Below are 9,230 nucleotides of genomic sequence, written 5' to 3'. Positions count from 1 at the left end.
AATAAATAACTTCATAAATTATATAACTATCAGTATGTTTTTCACCTGAACCTAATATAATATTGTAAGTCAACTACAACTGAAAAATAAAATTTAAAAAACACAGAATGCAAAAAGAAAAATCTCTTAATTGTCCTCTATCACCTATAGGATACAAGGCCCTCCAATCAAGATGCTGTCCTTGCACCCTCTACATTAGCCTCCATATGTTACAGTTCCTCAATAGGCTGTATGCTCAGTATGCTCCCTTATCTGCAGAATTGTGCCACACGATGCCTCTTCCCTGGAGAGTGCCTTCATGTTGTACTCACCTGGTTATCTCTGCTCATGCCTCAAGCCTCAGGTTATGAGCTGTGTTCACATGAATTTTTCCCTGAGTCTCTCAGACAGTGCATCCTTGAATCCCAGTACCCAGCACAGTGCTGACACAAGAGGTGATCTGTACCTGTCTCCTATCTCACTGAAGGGGGTCCCCAGCCACACTTGTCCCTAGTCCTTCCTTCCATCTGAATTAGTCCCCATCCCCATTAATCTCTCTCAGAAAACTTTTCCTTTATTTCCTAACTTTGTGATGGCTACATAGAAAGCTACTAAAATTATAAAAATATATACAAAAAGCGAATACTCAAGGCTTGAAGCAGAGATCCTCAGACCAGCATCAGGGTCCTTGTGTAGGCTTGTAGAGAAAGCCTGGAGATAAAAGTCTGATGAGATCACAGAAATCATTGGGCCAGAATATGTCATTGTCAAAAGTCAAATCAGAGCATGGCAACCACAGCAGGGCTAAAGGTTAGAAAAGTAGCCACAATAATTCCACTGTGCCCTTCCTTTCATCTCATCTTTGGGCTATGCGAGCCAATGATGAATCTAGAAGTATATAGCCTGTACCAGCCCTGTGAGTTCACAAAATAGAGTTGATAATAGTTTTATATGAAGCAAAACTGGGGATTAGTCTTAAATTGTAGTATATTCAATAAACATTTTTTTTTTCTTGAATGAATCTGTTTTTCTGCCTCTTTTAGAGCATAGGCAACGGAAAAACAGGGACCTAAGAAAGAATAAAAATAAACCAATGATGAATTTTAATAAGGCCAATTCAGAGGAATGCAAATACTACAGCATGAATTTGTATAGGAGAAGGGAAAAAGTTCAAAGAAAAATGATTATACAAAGAATGATAATAATAGCAGATAACATAGGGGAAAATGTAACTCATGAAAAATAAGAAACCACTATTTCCTAACTTACTTGCTTAGTATCTGCTAATCATGTCACTCTTCTTTTTAAAAATCCTCCAATGCCTTCCCAAGGTATTTGGAATAAAACCCAAAGTACTTAACATGACCTGCAAAAACAAAACAACAGGATCTGGCCTCTGTCCACATTTCCAGCTGCAACTCACACCTCTCTTTCTCTCCCTTACCAGGTTCCAACACCCTGGCTTTCCTTCTGTTTTTCAAATACATCAAACTCCTCTTGCCTCTCTTTGCAGATATTGGCCCCTTTCCCTGGAATGGCCCTGATTCCACTGCTAGCTGATTCTTGTGCCAGTCTCCCCCCAGCCATACTTCTCCCCAGATCCCGCCCCCCAAAGACTTTTCATGATCCCTCTGTCCATCTAAATCAGCCCCCATTCCCTTTAGTTTCTCTCTTAGCAAATTTTTGTTGTTGTTTTTGTTGCACCAATTAAAATTTGTAATCATATACTCATCTGAGTGGCTATTTGTTTAATGTTTGAAAGCTCCATAAATGTAGGAATCATGCCTGTCTTGCTTACTGCTAGACAGTAGTAACTCAAAAGATATGTTTTGATTGAATAAAGACTGAAAGAGAGAATGAAAAAAATGGAGTGGTGTGTTCATCTTTGTAGTAGAGACTGCTATTCATCCCTCAGTCTCTTTCAATATCATCTCTTCTTCATTAGTGATAGAACCTCAATTTTGACACCAACACATGCCTGACCAGAAAAAGACTACATTTTCCCAGACTCTTTGCAGCAGAGTACAACTCTGTGAATAAGTTCTGGTTAATGTGATGTGAGTAGAGCTATCATTTGCAACTAATAAGAAACGTATTTGAAAGGGAGTTGTGTGCCATTGTTTCACCTCTCATCCTTCCTGTTGGTTGGAGTAAGGCCATGATGGTTGAAGTTCAACCAGCCATTTGATATGAAGTGACATGCAAAGAATGACAGAGTGCAAAGTATAAGGACCCTGGATCTCAGATGATTTCGTGAAGCAGAGCTGCCATACAAGGTCAAGACTATAGAACCACTACTCACTGCTGTTCCTTGTCCTAATAGTTAAACATAGAAAAGATGCAGTGGGACAGGGCATGGGACTTAAGAAAATCTAAGCTGAGTCTTGAGAACATTGGTGTTAAATAGAGAAAGGATATTCCAAGGAGACCAAACTCCATTAATATATGTACTAAGTAATGAAGTTGCATAGATATTTAGTTAATGACAATTAAAACCCCAAGATCATCAATATATATATATATAAGAGAGGTTGCAAAAGCAGATTACAAATGCAAGTTATACACACACACACAGAAGATTGAGAGTGTGGCAAAGACTGCCTCCTTTCCAACATCATTTTTCACCTTTTTCTTTAACTGTGGTAAATTACTAGTCATATTTACCAAATATTGCTGTTTTTTCCCCTCTTGATAAATAGTTGAATTATACTTCTCTGCCTCCTTGTAGTTAGATGTGGCCATGTGACTTGCTTTGGCCAATAAAATGTGAACTTTAAGAACCGGAGTGAGATTCATGTTCTTTTTTCTCTCCTATGATGACTGGGAATGTTTCTGATGTTGGTTCTGTGTTTCAGGGTGAGGACACCACAGATAAGAGCCCTGACATTCCAGGATGGTCACGGAAGATGAGAGGAAAATAGGCCTTTGTTGTGTTAAGCCTCTGGAATTTTGAGATTGTTATCCTATCTAATAAAGAGGGAATATGCTAATTGACCCCCACCCTGTCGCAAAGATGGCGGTGCCCACAGCCAATAAGGAGGGAATATGCTAATTGACTGCTATGCCCTCAAAGATGACGGCGCCCACAGCCACAAGATGGCAATGCCCAGTCCCCTCAGCCCCACTGGGGCAGCAGGGCCAGGCCCACCCCCAGGCGGGCCCAGCCTTGCTGTGCGCCTGCCTCCAGAGTCCTCCAGTCCCCTCAGGCCTCCAGCTGCTCAGGGCCGGCCCAAGGCACAGGCAAGCCTTGGATGGTGGCTGCCCAGCCAACGCCTAGGATGTTGGCTGCCCAGCCGCCCAGGGCCACCTGAGGCTCAGATAACCAGGGCCGGCTGAGGCTTGTGCTGCCGGCAGTGGCAGCAGCAGTCGCCTTCCCCTGATTGCCAGGTCGCCTCCTGCCCCTGAGGGCTCCCAGACTGTGAGAGGGGGCAGGCCGGGCTGAGGTACCCCCCTCCAGTGCATGAATTTTCATGCACTGGGCCTCTAGTTGCAGTATAATCTAGTTTATTCTGATAGATGGAATCCTGGTTTTATTTACTATGGCAATACACTCAGATAAGTTTTCCTAGGTTCCTTTGTAGCCAGGTATTGTTGGATATTTCTGTAAGTCATAAGTGGAAGTGCTCTCTGTAATTTTTGGGAAGACTCCACAAAAATAAGTGATATAACTAGAGTGGACTCCTTTTCCTTTCTGGAATTCAGGAAATGATCACTGGTATTCAAACAACTATCTGGGACCATGAAGCAATGCAGTTTCTTATAAAACTGAACAAGTAACTACCATAAAGCCCAGCAATTACACTCTTGGGCATTAATCCCAAAGAAATGAAGACTTATGTTCACACAAACATCTATCCATAAATGTTCATAACCATTTTATTCATTACAGCCAAGGGCTGCAAACAACATAGAATTTTTTCAACAAATGAATGGTTAAGAAAACAGTGGTACACCCATACCTGGAATGCTACTCAACAGTAAAAGGGAACAAATTCTTGATACACAATATATGAAACAACCTACATGAATCCCCAGAGAATTATGCTGAGTGATAAGCTTAAAATGTTACATACTTTACAATTCCATTTATGTAAAGAATGATAAAATTATGTACACAGAAAACAGATAGTGCTTTCAACTTGTGTTGATGAAAATGTTCTGTATCTTTTTTTAAAAAATATATTTTATTGATTTTTTACAGAGAGAAAGGGAGAGAGATAGAGAGTTAGAAACATCGATGAGTGAGAAACATCGACCAGCTGCCTCCTGCACATCTCCTATTGGGGATGTGCCCGCAGCCAAGGTACATGCCCTTGACCGGAATCGAACCTGGGACCTTTCAGTCCACAGGCCGACGCTCTATCCACTGAGCCAAACCGGTTTCGGCAAATGTTCTGTATCTTTACTGGTATCACTATCATTACCCTGGAGTGACATTGTGCCATAGTTTTGTAAGATGTTACTATTGGGGAGGACTAGGTAAAAGGTAGATAGGATCTCTCTGACTTATCTACACTAATAAAAGAGAAACATGCAAATTGGTGTCACTCTGCTACCCTTCCCATTGGCTAATCAGCATATCCTTATGTAAATTAACTGTCAGCAAGGATGGACCGGCTTCCGGCAAATTCCCCCTTTTATAGTTTTTAAATGATAGTGCATGCAAATCAGTGGTCACCTCTCAGATTGGGCCGTTTAAGACTCGGAAGAAGACTGGCAAGCAATGACAGTGAGCATAGCTATAAACATAGTGGATGGAGTGCACAAGAAGCCCCGTTTCTGTAGAAGGTTGCCGGCCTCTTCAGTCAAGGGATTTCAGGTGTCCTCAAGTTGTTGGTTTGATTGTCTTTGTTGGTCTGGCTAGCGGGCAGCGTCACTGGCAATGGGCTTCCTGAAGCATCAGGGAGTTGAAGGGCTGCATCAAAGGGTCCATCAGGGCTGTGCTTGATGATGGTGTCGGTGTCCAAGGAGGAGTAAGCTGTGCCCTCTGAGTCAGCTGATATGAAAGATGGAGGGTAGTAGAGAGAAAAAGAAGAGAAAGCAAAAGAACTACAAGGCATGGAAGTGTTTAGAAAACAGAGGGAGAAGAAAGGGAAGAAGGCAGCATCCTGACACAGCCCTTTCCTTCAGCTGCCCCTCTCCCTGTGGTCCAAGGTAGAAATGGGAAACAAGTCCTGTTGCAGTGAGAGGGCAGCTGCTGTCGGCCAGTCTCTGTCTTTACCTGGGTCCCAATCTTAGCTGGGCGTGGGAAGCGAAGCAGCCATGGGGGCAGGAGACCTCCCTCAAAAGGGGTGAGGGTTCAGGCCTCTGCAAAGTTGGGGGGATGAGGGTCTGTGCCCCACCTCTGTTGACCCCTAAGTTGTCTCCTGATGGCCCCTCTGTGACTGTGCCTGTCTTAGGTCGGTCCTCCCTGAGGAATCTTACCCGTCTTTGACTAACCAGCCATCCTCCGGGGCCAAGCAGGGTGGTGTGAAGTTCAGTCTGTCTCCTTGGTAGCCTATGTCCCCGTGGCCTCCACGCCCAGCAACTGCCTTGGGATCCCCTTGCCTGCTGGCAGGGCCCCGGCATTGATCACATATCTTGGGGAACCCAGGTTTCACAAGGTCAAAGCGAGCAGGCCCCAGCCACACTCCTGCTCCGCCGCTGGGACTTGGATAAGACGAAAGCCCAACACCTTGGGATGGTAGCAGAGATGCTGCTAGTATCTAAGAAGTCACAGATAGAGCTTTAATGAAAGGACATATATAATAAACAACTTGGTGGCAAGGAAGTGGTGCGGTTAAACAAAAGGTTTCTTTTCAAAAGAAATTGTAACATCTTTGGAAAACTGTCCAGTTCTTTCTTTAGTTCCCTGGAGTCCATGCAGATCTGTTCCTTAAGACACCCTTAGAGTGTGGAGGTGACGTGGAATGTACATCAGCACTCAGGCGCAGTCAGCCTGGTGCAGCTGGAGAAGGCTCCCTGGCCGCGGCCACACGCTCACACGTTTGTGTCCTGGAGTAAGGGTTCTTTGGCAACTCCTGGCGCCTGTGTGCTATGAGGGTGGCTATGGCCGCCACAGTGCTTCCTCCAGCTGCTGGCCCGCAGGCTTAGGTTGGTGTGTTCCGGGATAAACAAGGCCACCAGCAGAGCCAGCAGCACCGAACAGGCTCCAAAGAGGAAGGGCGGGCCAGGGATGATGGAGTTCTGTTCAAAGTGGTGCTGTGGGCTGGTGTTTGTCCCCAAGTCCGTTCCTGTCATTGGCAGCTCTTTCAGTTCCACGTGGAATAAGTAGAAAATGAACCCGTAGAGAGCTGGTCCCAGACCGTTGCACAGCCCCCGAATTCCTGTTATCATCCCTTGAACAACACCTTGTTGGTCGGCATCAGCAGTTCGGGACACGAGCTCACTGATGGCAGGAAGGGTGATACTGGACATGGCGGCCATGGCCACTGCGGCCCACATCATCCAAGGTTCTGAACAGAAGCCATACATGCCAGCTGTAAGATTTGAAATCCCAGGCCAACAAAATGGTGTTCTTATTTCCAATGGATCTCATGAGTAAACTCAAGACTATGGTCTGTGCAATGATGGAGAGGATGCCGAGGACTGCGATAAAGGCCGCGACACTTTCTGGTGAAAACTTCATTATCTGCCTGAGGTACAGGAAGAAGCTGGAGTACTGGCCTGCCTCTGGGAGGTAGGAGAGGAACACAGTGATGCAGATGAGCAGCATGATGGAGTCCTGGCCCACCTTCTTCAAGGATGCGAAGGGGTTGGCCTGCTCCCAGGAGTTGGGTGCCCCCCAGGATACGGGCCGCATCTTCTCAGGCACAGCCACCAGGATGAAGCAAATGTCCAGCAGCGCGATCGCTGTCGCCAGGACCACCACCAGGCTGTCGCCATACACCTGGCCCAAGTATGCGCCGATGGCAGGGCTGATCACCAAGCTCGCGGCAAACGTGGCGGAGACCTGTCCATAGGCCATGCTTCTTTCATGCTCTTGGGTTATGTCCGCCACGTATGCGAACACCACGGAGAACGTCACTGCAAACACCCCAGACACAGAGATGACGGCAAAGTACCACCATGGGCTGATCATCATTAAAGGGATCGGGGCGCAGGTGAAAAACACTGTCAGCAGCAAGAAGGACTTCCGGCCCCAGACGTCAGAAAGAGCACCAATGAGTGGGGCGCTGAGGAAGGACAGCAGACCCTTGACTCCTTGAATCAGGCCATTCATCAGAAATGTATGTTTAGGGAAGGTTTCATGTAACATCACCAACGTGGGTGCCGTCAATAATCCCCAAGCAAAAAACTCCAAAAAGATGATGATGACTGCGTGGTACACACTGGGAGAGCCTATTCCCTGAGGCATGCCTCTGTCCTTAATGATGATCTTCTTGGCCAGCATGATACTGCGGTTCGCGGCCCGTTTCTTCTTCTTCCCCTGTGTCATTTTACCATCCTCGAGTCCCGCCACCGCTGCTGCCACTCCCGGGGCAGTGGCCCCGCGGCAAGTCTGTGCCACCGCTACTGCTGGGCCGAGCCGCTCGTGGTAGCCGCCACCATCTTCCAGTCCCTGTTTGGGCGCCAGATGTTGGGGTCCAACCCCAGTAGGTCCAGGGGTCCCCAAAGGTGTGGACAGAGTCGGCGAAGAAGGAATGACACGGAGATAGCGTTCAGTTGATCAGCAGCCTAGCCAGGATCTCTAGCCAGGATCTCCAGCCAAGTTCTGGTGGTTATTGTCTTGTTACATCTGTATTTATACCAGTTGATTTTAATCCTGTCAATTTCTATTGCTAAGGTTAGGGCGTTTCTTATCTCGATTCCAAGAAGTAAAGATTATGTAGCTTAAGCGTGATTGTTTGTAGTTAAAGTGATTAACTACCCGCCTGGCACTTAGTTAAGGGGTTTTATCCCCTCCCTGACTTCAGGGGAAAATCCCTACCTGGGGAAACAACCTTTCTCGGAGAGGTGACCTTGGTTAAAACACATAGCGCTAAGGGGAGCAAACATATTAAGAACAGTATGCTATATACGCCAGGTCCCTTGAAACATATGCTGTGCAGATGTTTCTTTCCTGCAGCGACTGTGTCAAGCAGCAAGGATGGACCGGCTTCCAGCATCTACTTAGGCAGAGGACATATTGATTTACCCTTCCTCTGCCCAAGCAGGGACAGAAATGGCAGGACAAGACAGCATACAACAGAGGAGCCTGTGTTGCCATTGCTTGGCCTGAGTTTCCCATGCACCCAGGAATGGCACACAAGTATCATTAGGCTGGAGTCTTTAGGCTATTGCACCACCCAGAGAGAGGACCCTGGTTGAGGGAACCCTAACCATAAGGGAAGGTGGTGAGGAAGGGGTAAGAGGTTTAGCTGGAAGTGCATCCTCACAGCAGGCAGTGGGGAAGCACTTAGAGCCTTCTGAAGAGCTCACAAGGATGCCCTATGAGGAAGTCGTTCAGTGTTAGCCAGAAAAGGAGTAAAAGCCAGCAGACAGAGGACCACAAAAGCACCTAGTTATGTAGGAGGCCCTTGTCAATTCCTTCTTCTTGCCTCCGCACAGCAGAATATCTGGTGTAATGATTATCAGTCCTAGCTGCTCCTTAGCATCATCTGGGAGCTTTTAAAAGTATTGCTACCCAGACGTAGACATCTCACCTCAGTCCTGATGCTGACATGCAGACCCTGTAAAACTTGTGTTACATTACTTCCCAGAGACACCCTGCATGCCATCTCCCTTATGGGGCTCCTCTCCCATTTGGGGTGCCAGTCACCCATCAAAGGCGGACCAGACCTCAAAACCTGCCTTCTGCACTAAGCCACTATCCACTAGCTCTGTGGCTTCTCTGTGCTGAGTGTAAACATATGACAGCACAGACAGAGGCAAGCTGGAGAGATTACAAAGTAAATTGAAGAGAGCGCTAGGAAAATATGACAAATGGAAGTCATAGGATGGGAGGGTGGGAGGATTGCCTGGAGGCTGGTAGGGATTATTTTGCATGTGCACAGGGAATGAGTTATTAGTGACAATGACAATAGGGCTTTCTTAGAGATGGAAGATGGCTTTTACTAAGGAAGAAAGTAAACATTACTTAGAACAAATCTCATATCATACCTTAATATTTACAAACGAGACAGACGAAGAGAGGCCAGGAAAGAACAGATTTCCCAGGGGAGGAAATTGCAATGAGAACAAGTCATCTGGATCGAGCCATAGTATGTTTGAATAAAGAGAATACAGAAGGACAGAAGAAACAAAGGATA

General features: G+C 46.3%; 1 pseudogene; it reads right to left on the bottom strand.

Moving 5' to 3' along the window:
* Positions 1 to 5,685: 5,685 nt before the first annotated feature.
* LOC102427282 lies at positions 5,686 to 7,490 on the bottom strand (annotated as a pseudogene).
* Positions 7,491 to 9,230: the final 1,740 nt, after the last annotated feature.

This window comes from Myotis lucifugus, unplaced genomic scaffold, assembly GCF_000147115.1.
Source record: "Myotis lucifugus unplaced genomic scaffold, Myoluc2.0 scaffold_5, whole genome shotgun sequence".
NCBI lineage: Eukaryota > Metazoa > Chordata > Mammalia > Chiroptera > Vespertilionidae > Myotis > Myotis lucifugus.
The sequence above is the reverse complement of the archived record's forward strand: the minus strand, read 5'-3'. Positions and strand labels throughout refer to the sequence as shown.